Source organism: Arachis hypogaea, chromosome 1 (genome assembly GCF_003086295.3).
Source record: "Arachis hypogaea cultivar Tifrunner chromosome 1, arahy.Tifrunner.gnm2.J5K5, whole genome shotgun sequence".
Lineage (NCBI taxonomy): Eukaryota > Viridiplantae > Streptophyta > Magnoliopsida > Fabales > Fabaceae > Arachis > Arachis hypogaea.
In genome coordinates, this window is record NC_092036.1 from 57,123,841 (window position 1) to 57,137,438 (window position 13,598).

A 13,598-nucleotide genomic window follows, 5' to 3' on the forward strand; every position below is an offset into this window, starting at 1 on the left:
GCGTGCGCATGGATGACGTGCACGCGTGACCCCGTTTTCACCTCAAAGCTTATTTTCGAGTTTTCAAAGCCGAATTTCAGACTTCTAAGCCTCCATTCTCACGCTTTATGTCCTAAATACTTATAGAATGCCTAGCAACGAGAAGGGGCTAGGAGATGTGATAACTTGTGGACAAAGTAAGGGGAGAATTAATTATGATTAAAGATAATCGTACGGGGTGTTGATGATGATGGTGGAAGTGTTATATATGTCATGAGTCGAAAGGCTGTAATTGTGAATAAATTGTGGCTGGTTATGGATTGTATTATGAGCCGAATGGCTGAGTTATTGCTGAATTATGGCTGAGCTAATATTGAATTATGGCTGAGTATGATTGCATATATGCTTATTGAATGAATTGTCAATGTTGCACTTCCACTATCTGAGATACGAGTTTTCCTGGGTGAAAGCAGTGGCTAGCCACCACGTGCTCCAGGTGGAGACTAGATACTCTGCTGACCCTATGTCGTAAGTGTGGTCGGACACAGTGAAAGTTTCGGGTTGGCTCTATAACCAACAGATAAGACTCATCAGCCACTAGAACAGACATACATCATATGCATTATATGTGAATTGTTTGGAATGCCTAATTGACTGCATATTACTTGCTAATTGTCTAAATTCCGTATCTGTATCTGCTTTCTATTTGTGCTTTTCCTTATTTGATATAATTGTGTTTGCAGTATCAAATTACTGATGGTGGTTGAGAGGTCTGAAGGATTTGGAAAGGGGAGTGTTAATTAGGCTGAAGATCTTTCGTCAGTTGCCGTTTATGGTTTAGTCTTTTTATAAGCTTTAATTATCTGTTGAAAGTTCTAGGACTGCCTTCAGCTTTCCCAGGGCATTACATGTTAGATATGTGGGTACTGTTACCATACTGAGAACCTCTGGTTCTCACCCATGCAGATTTTGTGGTTTTTAGATGCAGGACGAGAGGCTCCTCGCTGAGGCATGCTGGAGACTTTTGGATTAGGGAAGATCCTTAGCTTTCGGGACTTTATTTTGGTTTATGTACTTGCTTAGATACTTATTATCTCCATTATATACATATATACTATTCTGACTCCTTAAAGAGGTTGTTTTGGAGAACAGGTTCTGTAACTAGTCTTTTGGGTTTCTTACTTTATATATCTATATGTATACTTCTATGTTCGGACCGGTTATCTTTGCGAACCGGATCTTGGGTTTTGATATCCGTACTTTTGGCACTCTTTTGTATATACACTTGCGTTAGCTTATCCTTATCTGTTTAGTTACGTTATCAATCGGAGCGTGGTGCTTTTCAATTTACAATTTTGTTTTACCCATTTTTCTTCAAAGGATCATAGTTATAAAATATTTTTCACACTACTACATATACTAAATTTTACTTTTAGAGGTCGTAATACCTCGCCACCTCTATTTTATGACTTAAGCATAAGGTTCTATGTGGTAGGGTGTTACATTATGGTATCAGAGCAGTTCGTTCATGTAGAGCCTGAAGGACGGACTGACTATGATTCTGTGCATTCTCTGTATATGTGTTTATGTGCTATTAAAATATCTAACTGATATAACTGGCATAAACGTTCATGAGCATGCATTTGGGAGTTTGAAGTACTAGACTTCCGATATTGAGACTGATCAACTTGATATCAATTATATGGTGTGTATAGGAACCAGATGGCGCCTGGTAGATGCGGTCGAGGTCATGGAAGAGGTCGTACTAGTACTCAGGGACCAGGAACCAACCCAAATAACCCAGTAAAATTTATGGCGGCATTGGAGAACATTATTGTTGCTCTACAGGCCACTACGGAGGCTCTTGGGCAACAGATAAACAATAATGGTAATGGTGGAAGTGGAGCTCAAGGCCCGATGACCCTGGCAACCTTCTTAAAGGTTAATCCACCTAAGTTCAAGGAAACCACCAATCCGAATGAAGCCGATACCTGGTTTCAGGCTATAGAGCGCGCACTGCAAGCACAGTTGGTACCTAAAGAGCAGTGTGTTGAGTTTGCTACCTATCTACTCACTAGGGAAGCATCGCATTATTGGCAAAGAGTCTGACTTCTCCTACAGCAGGGTGATGATGCTATCACCTGGGATGCCTTCCAAGTGAAGTTCTATAAAAAGTACTTTCCAAATTCTGCCAGGACAGCTAAAAAATTTGAGTTACTGTAGCTGAAGCAGGGTGCTATGTCTGTATCTGAGTATATCGACAAGTTTGAGGAGCTATTCAGGTTTTTCCGCATGTGTCAGGGAGCTCCGAAAAGGACTTCGAGGAATGGAAGTGCATTACTTATGAAGGAGGACTCCGGAGCGATACCTTTAGTTCAGTGGGACCAATGGAGATTAGAACTTTCTTAGAGTTGGTGAATAAGAGCAGGGTTGCTGAATAGTGTGTGAAAAAAGCAGCTGCAGAGAGAGGGAGCCATAGGAGACCATTCCCACAGAACCGAGGGAAGAGCTTTTCTCCTAGAGGTCCACCTTTCAAGCGGGGAGGCTCTGTACCCTATCAGACTCAAGGTCAGAACAGTTCCAGAAGGCCCAACAACAACTTCCAAGGGAGAAGATTTGGGAAGCAGCCTCAAAACAAGCAAGACACCATTCAGAAGCCCCGTGCAAGGCCGGATGGGGATTGTGCTATTCTTGTGGTAAGGCGGGGCATAACGCCTCAAACTGTCCGGAGAAGCAGAAGCAAGGTGCAGGGTGAGCACAACAGCCTGGTCGGGTATTCACCACCTCAGCTGTGGGTGCCGAGGGATCCGATACACTTATCCGAGGTAAATGTGAAGTGGCTGGTCAAATTTTAAATGCTTTATTTGATTCGGGAATAACGCATTCATTCATTGCATTCGAAAAAGCCAGTGGGTTAGGATTGAAGATTGTGGTTTTGGGCTACGATCTTAAGGTGTATAATGCCACCTATAAAGCTATGGTGACTAGGCTAGGATGTCTGCAAGTTTCATTTAGGGTTAAATAAACGTGATTTTGTTCATGATTTGATTTGCTTACCGATGATCGGTCTTGATCTTATCTTGGGGTTGGGCTGGTGGTCTAAGAATCATGTCTTGTTGAACTATTTTGATAAGTCGTTGTATTTTATGCCGGAAGGGTCAGAAGGACCAGTTGTAATGAATGGTTGTATTTAAACTACGTGGTAGTAAACTGTTCGAGACAGGAGTGTCAGGGCGTTATGCTGTAGCTGCGAGTGTGTCAAGTGAGGAACAAAGTTAAAAGAAAATTCCAGTTGTTTGCGAATTTTCTGAGGTATTTCCAGATGACATTTAGGAATTTCCTCCTAGCCGAGAGGTTGAGTTTGCAATTGAGTTGGCACCGGGAACGGGGCCAATTTTGATTGCCCCTTATAGAATGTCACCTTTAGAGATGGCTGAACTCAAGGCTCAATTGGAAGACTTATGAGTAAACGCTTTATCCTCCCTAGTGTTTCTCTGTGGGGAGCACCGGTGCTACTGGTAAAGAAGAAAGATGAGAGTATGCGCCTCTGTGTAGATTACAGGCAACTGAACAAGGTCACAATAAAGAATAAGTACCTGCTGCCAAGGATTGACGATCTCATGGATCAGTTACAAGGAGCCGCAGTTTTCTCTAAGATTGATTTGCAATCCGGCTATCACCAAATAAGGGTGGGAGATGAGGACATCCCTAAGACCGCATTCAGGACTCGTTATGGTCATTACGAGTACACTGTAATGTCTTTTAGGTTGACAAACGCCCCTACGGTGCTCATGGATTATATAAATAGAATCTTCCGCCCGTTTTTGGATAAGTTCGTTGTCGTCTTTATTGACAATATACGAATTTATTCTAAGACTGAAGAAGAACATGCGGAACACCTAAGGACCATGTTGCAGATACTAAAGGAAAGGAAACTCTTTGCAAAACTGTCCAAATGTGAATTCTGGAAAGACGAGGTGAATTTTTTGGGCCATGTAGTGGGTAAATAGGGGATAGCAGTAGACCCATCTAAGGTAGGCGGTAATGGATTGGGGGCGACTGACCTCAGTAACTGAGATAAGGAGTTTTCTGGGCTTAGCTGGCTACTACCGGAGATTCATCAAAAGTTTTTTGCAAATAGCTTTGCCATTGACAAGGTTAGCTCACAAGGACGCACCATTTGTTTGGACTTCTAAGTGTGAGGAGAGCTTTCAAGTGTTGAAGCAAAAGTTGACCACCGCGCCTGTGTTGGTGTTACCTGAGCCAAATGAATCATTTGAGGTGTACTGTGATGCCTCACTAAAGGGTCTAGGGTGCGTGCTGATGCAACATCGTAATGCGGTGGCGTATGCCTCACGGCAGTTGAGACCTCATGAAGTTAATTATGCTACGCACGATTTAAAGCTTGTTGTGGTTGTGTTTGCGCTAAAGGTATGGAGGCATTACCTCTATGGGTTTACGTTCTGAGTTTTCTCTGATTACAAGAGTTTGAAATACTTCTTTGATCAGAAAGAGCATAATATGCGGTAGAGGAGGTGGATGGAGCTACTGAAGGACTATGACTTTGAGTTGAATTACCATCCAGGAAAAGCGAATGTAGTGACAAATGCATTAAGTCGGAAGTCGTTGTATACTGCTTGGATGATGCTTCGAGAGGAAGAGTTGCTCAAGGCATTCGAGAATCTAAAGATCAGAGTTCAAGAAGTGTCTGGAACTCTGTGTTTGAGTTGACTACAAATCTCAAGTGTTTTTAAATTTGAACTCTTAAAAGCTCATCAAAATGATGACATGTTACCAAAGGTGTTGCCAACTATTGAACAAGGGAAGCAGTGGAGAGTGTCATGGGATCAAGATGGGTTATGGAGATTCAAGGGTAGGATCATTGTGACAGATGTTGGTACTTTGCGGCAAGATATCTTAAAGGAAGCACACAAAAGCGGATTCTCTATTCACCCAAGAAGTACTAAGATGTATAATTATTTAAAGGTGATGTTTTGGTGGACGAGTATGAAAAATGATGTGGAGGAATATGTTTCAAAGTGTTTAACATGTCAGAAAGTAAAGATTGAACACCAGAGACCTACCGGGACGTTGCAACCTTTAGAGGTTCTGCAATGGAAATGGGAAAGCATTGTGATGAACGGACTTTTGGCGGTTTAGAATTTCACAAATAAGTTCTCGTTGCAAGTATAGCTTCTAAATCAACAAGAATCCTTTCATACAAAAGTTTGGTTGTCACAAGTAGAAACCCCTAATAAAACTAATAACCGAACTATTTAAACTCGGGTCATCTCTCAAGGAATTGCAGGGACGTGTTCTTATAATTGGTTATGTAAAGGTATCTTTTGGGGTTTTTGAAATAAGAAACAAGAAAAGTAAATTGCAAAAGGAATAGACTAAAAACTAGAAAAGCTCTTGGCAAGGTGTGAGAATTGGAAGTCCTATCCTAGCTATCCTTATCAATTGTGATGAGAATTGTTCATTGCTCCCACTTGGTCAACCTCTAACTATGAAGGTAAGTCAAGTGAATAAATCAAATTGATTTCCTAGGTCCTAGTCAACTCCTATGGAGAGACTAGAGTTTGTGGGATTTAAATCAACTAGCAAACATAACAATTATCAATCAACAAAGGAGTTTGATAACTCAAGTGTCACCAATTACTCAACCAAAGCCAAGAGATTCAATAACAACAAATGGAGAAGCAAGCAATAAACATGAAATACCTCAAATTGCATTAATAAAAGAAATCAAATCTAACATCAGACTTCATAAATTAAAGTAATAGAATAAATAAAAATAGAAGAGAAACTAGATTAAAGGAACATTGAACCTGGATTGGAGGAGAAATAAACCTAAAACTAAGAAAAATCCTAAATCCTAAAACCTAGATAGAGGAGAGAGCCTCTCTCTAGAATTGTGAATAATGAGAAGTTGTGTGATAAATGAATGATTTCCCCACTCTGTAGCCTCTAATATATTTTCTGGGCCGAAAACTGGTCAAAAACAGCCCATAAATCACCCCCAGTGATTTCTGCAGTCGCAGTATGTCGCTCATGTCACGCGTATGCGCCAAGTGCGCGTGCGCACCGATGGACTTTTTGCTAATGTGCGTGTGCACGTCGCCTAGCTGCATGGCCACTATAGCAAATTATATATCATTTCAAAGCCCCGACGTTAGCTTTCCAACGCAACTGGAACCACCTCATTTGGACTTTTGTAGCTCAAGTTATGATCGATTGAGTGCCAAAAGGTCAAGGATGACAGATTTGCCGTTCCTTCAGCTTCTTGTATTCCTTACAATTTTGCATGCTTTCTTTCCATCCTCTACGCCATTCTTGTCTTGTAATCTCTAAAACACTTAACACACATATCAATGCATCGAATGGTAATGAGAGAGGATTAAAATTAGCTAAATTAAGACCAAAGAAACATGTTTTCAATTATAGTACAAAATTAGGAAGGAAATTGTAAAACACGCAAATTCAGTGAATAAGTGTGAGATTAGTGGATAAAATCCATTCAATTAAGCACAAGATGTGTGATGAGCGGATAATTTATACGCTTTTTGGCATTGTTTTTAGATAGTTTTTAGTAGGATCTAGCTACTTTTAGGGATGTTTTTATTAGCTTTTATGTAAAATTCATATTTCTGAACTTTACTATGAGTTTGTGTGTTTTTCTGTGATTTCAGATATTTTCTGGCTGAAATTGAGGGACCTGAGCAAAACTCTGATAAAAGAATGTCAAAGGACTGCTGATGTTGTTGGATTCTGACCTCCTTACACTCGAAATAGATTTTCTGGAGCTACAGAACTCCAAATGGTGCTCTCTCAATGGCGTTAAAAAGTAGACATCCAGAGCTTTTCAGAAATATATAATAGTCTATACTTTATTCGAGATTAGATGACAGAAACTGGCGTTCAACGCCAGTTCCAAGCTGCATTTTGGAGTCAAACGCCAGAAACACGTCACAAACCAGAGTTAAACGCCAAAAACACGTTACAACTTGGTGTTTAACTCCAAAAGAAGCCTCTGCACGTGTAAAGCTCAAGCTCAGCCCAAACACACACCAATTGGACCCCGTAAGTAGATTTCTGCATCAATCACTTATCTCTGTAACCCTAGTAGCTAGTTTTAGTATAAATAGAACTTTTTACTATTGTACTAGTGTCTTTTGACCACATATCTGGTCCTTTTTCCCTATTTTCGAATTCATATGTCTTTTGTGGAGACTGGCCATTCGGCCATGCCTGGACCTTCATCACTTATGTATTTTTAACGGTGGAGTTTCTACACACCATAGATTAAGGGTGTGGAGCTCTGCTGTACCTCGAGATTTAATGTAATTACTACTATTTTCTATTCAATTCAGTTTAGTCCTGTTCTAAGATATTCGTTGCACTTCACCATGATGAATGTGATGATCCGTGACACTCATCATCATTCTCACCTATGAACGCGTGACTGACAACCATTTCCGTTCTACCTTAGACCGAACGCATATCTCTTGGATTCCTTGATCAGAATCTTCATGGTATAAGCTAGAATTGTTGGCGGCATTCATGAGAATTCGGAAAGTCTAAACCTTGTCTGTGGTATTCTGAGTAGGATTCAGGGATTAAATGACTGTAACGAGCTTCAAACTCGCGATTGTTGGGCGTGATGACAAACGCAAAAGAATCAATGGATTCTATTCTGACATGATCGAGAACCGACAGATGATTAGCCGTGCTGTGACAGAGTATTTGGATCATTTTCACTGAGAGGATGGGATGTAGCCATTGACAACGGTGATGCCCTACATACAGCTTGCCATGGAAAGGAGTAAGAAGGATTGGATGAAGGCAATAGGAAAGTAGAGATTCAGAAGGAGCACAGCATCTTCATACGCCTATCTGAAATTCCCACCGATGATCTACATAAGTATCTTTATCTTTATTTTATGTTTTATTTATTATTATTTTCGAAAACCAATATAATCATTTAAATCCGCCTAACTGAGATTTACAAGATGACCATAGCTTGCTTCATACCAACAATCTCCGTGGGATTGACCCTTACGCACGTAAGGTTTATTACTTGGATGACCCAGTGCACTTGCTGGTTAGTTGTGCGAATTTGTGAAGAAAGTGCTGAGTTAGTAGATGTGCATACCAAGTTGAATGCCATTATTAGAGATCACAATTTCGTGCACCAAGTTTTTGGCGCCGTTGCCGGGGATTGTTCGAGTTTGGACAACTGACGGTTCATCTTGTTGCTCAGATTAGGTAATTTTCTTTTTGTTTTATTTTCAAAAAAAATTTTCAAAAATATTTCAAAAAATTTTACTTCTATTTTAGAAAAATTATTCTAAATTTTTAAGAATGAATTCTAGTGTTTCATGAAGCATGTTGAAGCTTGGCTGGCTGAAAAGTCATGTCTAACTCAATTGGATTGAGGCTTCCCCTTATCAGTATATGAAGTTGGATGAAGTATCAGCTGTTGTATGTCTGATTTATATGCTAAAGCTTGGCTGGCCATTGGCCATGTCTAGTGTTTTGGACAGAAGCTTTCACAAAAGGCTTTGCTGGCTATTAAGCCATGTCTAATTCCTAGACCGGAGCTTTAGACTAACATTGCAAAGATTCCTGGAATTCTTATTAAAAATTTTGAATTTCTTATCTTATTTTTCCTAGATGTTTTTGAAAAAAATATAATACAAAAAATCATAAAATCATAAAAACCAAAAATATTTTTGTGTTTCTTGTTTGAGTCTAGTGTCAATTTTTAAGTTTGGTGTCAATTGCATGTTTTAAAAACTTTTGCATTTTTTTTCGAAAACTCATGCATGATGTCTTGCATGTTTTCTTTTCTTGAAAATTTTTCAAAAATAAGTTCTTGATGTTCATCATGATCTTCAATGTGTTCTTGGTGTTCATCTTGACATTCATAGTGTTCTTGCATGCATCGTGTGTTTTAATTCATAATTTTCATGTTGTGAGTCATTTTTGTTATTTTTCTCTCTCCTCATTAAATATTCAAAAATAAAAAAAATATCTTTTCCTTTTTTTTCTCATAAATTTCGAAAATTTGAGTTGATTTAGTCAAAAAATTTTAAAACTTAGCTATTTCTTATAAGTCAAGTTAAATTTTCAATTTTAAAAATCCTATCTTTTCAAAACTTTTTCAAAAATCAAATCTTTTTCATTTTTTTTATTTATTATTTTCAAAAATTTTAAAATTATTTTCAAAATCTTTTTTTTATTTCAAAATTTTGAAAACTTTACTAACAATTAATGTGATTGATTCAAAAATTTGAAATTTGTTACTTTCTTGTTAAGAAAGGTTCAATCTTTAAATTCTAGAATCATATCTTTTAGTTTCTTGTTAGTCAAGTAATCAAATTTTAAATTTAAAAATCAAATCTTTTCCAAAATATTTTTTTCAATCATATCTTTTCAAAATATCTTTTTTTTCAAATTATATCTTTTTCAAATTCAACTTCAAAATATCTTTTCTAACTTCTTATCTTTTCAAAATTGAATTTCAAATCTTTTCCAACTAACTAGTTGACTTTTTGTTTGTTTTAACTATTTCTTATCTATTTTAAAACCACCTAACTACTTTCCTCTCTCTAATTTTCGAAAATTACCTCCCTCTTTTTCAAAATTCTTTTTTTACTAATTGTTTCAAATTTTAAATTTTAATTTTAATTCTTCTAATTTTTGAAAATCACTAACCATTTTTTTCAAAATTTATTTTCGAATTTCTCCCTCTCTCATCTCTTTCTATTTATTTATTCATTTACTAACACTTCTCTTCCACTCAAGAATTCGAACCCACTCTCTTCCCCCTTGTGTTTGGATTCTTACCTTTTCACTTCTTATATTCTTCTCATCTTCTACTAACATAAAGGAATCTTTTTACTGTGGTAAAGAGGATTCCTATTATTATCTTTTGTTCCCTTCTTTTTCTTATGAGCAGGAGCAAGGACAAGAATATTCTTGTTGAAGTAGTTCCTGAACCTGAAAGGACTCTGAAGAGGAAACTAAGAGAAGCTAAATTACAATAATCCAGAGACAACCTTACAGAAATTTTCGAAAAGAGAGAGGAAATGGCAGCCGAAAATAATAATGCAAGGAAGATGCATGGTGACTATACTACACCTACTTCCAAATTTGATGGAAGAAGCATCTCAATCCCTGCCATTGGAGCAAACAATTTTGAGCTGAAACCTCAACTAGTTGCTCTAATGCAACAGAACTGCAAGTTTTATGGACTTCCATCAGAAGATCCCTATCAATTTTTAACTGAGTTATTGCAGATCTGTGAGACTGTTAAGACTAATGGAGTAGATCTTGAAGTCTACAGGCTCATGCTTTTCCCTTTTGCTGTAAGAGACAGAGCTAGAATATGGTTGGATTCACAACCTAAAGATAGTCTAGACTCTTGGGATAAGCTGGTCACGGCCTTCTTGGCTAAGTTCTTTCCTCCTCAAAAGCTGAGCAAGCTTAGAGTGGATGTTTAGACTTTCAAATGAAAAGATGATGAATCCCTCTATGAAGCTTGAAAAAGATACAAGCAGATGACCAAAAGGTGTCCTTCTGACATGCTTTCAGAGTGGACTATTCTGGATATATTCTATTATGGTCTATCTGAGTTCTCTAAGATGTCACTGGACCATTCTGTAGGTGGATCCATTCACCTAAAGAAAATGCCTGCAGAAGCTCAAGAACTTATTGACATGGTTGCAAATAACCAATTCATGTACACTTCTGAGAGGAATTCCGTGAATAATGGGACGCCTCAGAGGAAGGGAGTTCTTGAAATTGATGCTCTGAATGCCATATTGGCTCAGAACAAAATGTTGACTCAATAAGTCAACATGATTTCTCAAAGTCTGATGGATGGCAAAATGTATCCAACAGTACTAAAGAGGCATCTTCTGAAGAAGAAGCTTATAATCCTAAGAACCTGCAATGGCAGAGGTAAATTACATGGGTGAACCTTATGGAAACACCTATAATTCATCATGGAGAAATCATCCAAATTTCTCATGGAAGGATCAACAAAAGCCTCAACAAGGCTTTAATAATGGTGGAAGAAATAGGCTCAGCAATAGCAAGCCTTTTCCATCATCTTCACAGCAACAGACAGAGAATTCTGAACAGAGCCCCTCTAACTTAGCAAATATAGTCTCTGATCTGTCTAAGGCCACTTTAAGTTTCATGAGTGAAACAAGGTCCTCCATCAGAAATTTGGAGGCACAAGTGGGCCAGCTGAGTAAGAAAGTCACTAAAATTCCTCCTAATACTCTCCCAAGCAATACTGAAGAGAATCCAAAAAGAGAGTGCAAGGCCATAGACATAATCAACATGGCCAAACCTAGGGAGAAAGGAGAGGACGTGAATCTCAATGAGAAAGACCTCATGGGACGTCTCTTAAGCAAGAAGGAGCTCCCTATTGAGGACCCAAAGGGATCTGAAGGTCATATATAGACCATAGAGATCCCATTAAACCTCCTTCTGCCATTCATGAGCTCTGAAGACTATTATTCCTCTGAAGAGGATGAAAATGTAACTAGAGAGCAAGTTGCTCAATATCTAGGAGTCATCATGAAGCTGAATGCCAAATTGTTTGGTGAGACTTAGGAAGGTGAACCTCCCTTGCTCATTAATGAACTAGATACATGGGTTCAGCAAACTTTACCTCAAAAAAGACAAGATCCTGGCAAATTCTTAATACCCTGTACCATAGGCACCATGACCTTTGAGAAGGCTCTGTGTGACCTAGGGTCAGGCATAAATCTTATGCCACTCTCTGTAATGGAGAAGCTGGGGATCATTGAGGTACAACCTGCCATATTCTCATTACAAATGGTAGATAAGTCAGTAAGACAGGCTTATGGATTGGTAGAGGACATGTTAGTGAAGTTTACATCCCTGCTGATTTCATAATCTTAGACATTAGGAAGGAGGAGGATGAATGCATCATCCTTGGAAGACCTTTCCTAGCTACAGCAGGAGCTGTGATAGATGTTAACAGAGGAGAATTAGTCCTTCAATTGAATGGGGACTACCTTGTGTTTAAGACCCAAGGGTGCTCTTCTGTATACATGGAGAGGAAGCATGAAAAGCTTCTCTCAGTACAGAGTCAAACAAAGCCCCCACAATCAAACTCTAAGTTTGGTGTTGAGAAGCCACAGCCAAACTCTAAGTTTGGTGTTGAATCCCCACATCCAAACTCTAAGTTTGGTGTTGGGAGTCTACAACATTGACCTGATCACCTGTGAGGCTCCATGAGAGCCCACTGTCAAGCTAGTGACATTAAAGAAGCGCTTATTGGGAGGCAACCCAATTTTTATTTATCTAATTTTATTTTATTGTTCTTTTATGTTTTATTAGGTTCATGATCATGTGGAGACACAAAATAAATACTAAAATTAAAAACAGAATCAAAAATAGCAGAAAAAAAACACACCGTGGAGGAAGGGCTTACTGGCGTTTAAACGCCAGTAAGGAGCATCTAGCTGGCGTTCAACGGCAGAATAGAGCATGGATCTGGCGTTGAACGCCAGAAACAAGCAGCATCCTGGCGTTTAAACGCCAGGAGTACACCCTGAGGAGACCTGGCGCTGAATGCCAGAAACAAGCATGGAACTGGCATTCGACGCCAGAAACATGCTGCAAATGGGCGTTGAACTCCCAAAACAAGCATGAAGCTGGCGTCCAACGCCAGAAACAAGCATCAATCTGGCATTGAATGCCAGGATTGCATGCAGAGGGCGTTTTACACGCCTCATTGGTGCATGGATGATAATCCTTGACACCTTAGGATCTGTGGATCCCACAGGATTATCTCAGGATCTGTGGACCCCACAGAATCCCCACCTACCTCAACTCACCTTTTCTCCTCTTCACACAATCCTATAACACTCTTCTCCAAAAACCCTTCACCAATCACCCCAATCTCTCTTCCCCATCACCTCTTCACCACTCACATCCATCCACTCTTCCCCACAAACCCCATCTACCTTCAAAATTCAAAATCCCTTTTCCCACCCAACCCACCCAATATGGCCGAACCTTAACCCCTCTCCCTCCACTACATAAACCCCTCCATTCTTCTTCATTTTCACCTAACACAACCCTCTCTTCTCCTCCTTGGCCGAAACACAACCCTCTTTTCCTATCCTCCATATCTTCTTCTTCTTCATCTATTGTTTCTTCTCTTGCTCGAGGGCAAGCAATTTTCTAAGTTTTGTGTGGTAAAAGAATAGCTTTTTTGTTTTTTCATAACCACCTATGGAACCTATGGCTGGAGAAACCTCTAGAAAAGGGAAAGAGAAGACAAAAGCTTCCACCTCCGAGTCATGGGAGATGGAGAGATTCATCTCCAAAGCCCATCAAGATCTCTTCTATGAAGTTGTGGCCAAGAAGAAGGTGATCCCCGAGGTCCCTTTCAAACTTAAGAAAAATGAATATCCGAAGATCCAACATGAGATCCAAAGAAGAGGTTGGGAAGTTCTGACCAACCTCATTCAACAAGTCAGAATCTTAATGGTTCAAGAGTTCTATGCTAATGCATGGATCACTAGGAACCATGATTAAAGTGTGAACCCGAATCCAAAGAATTATCT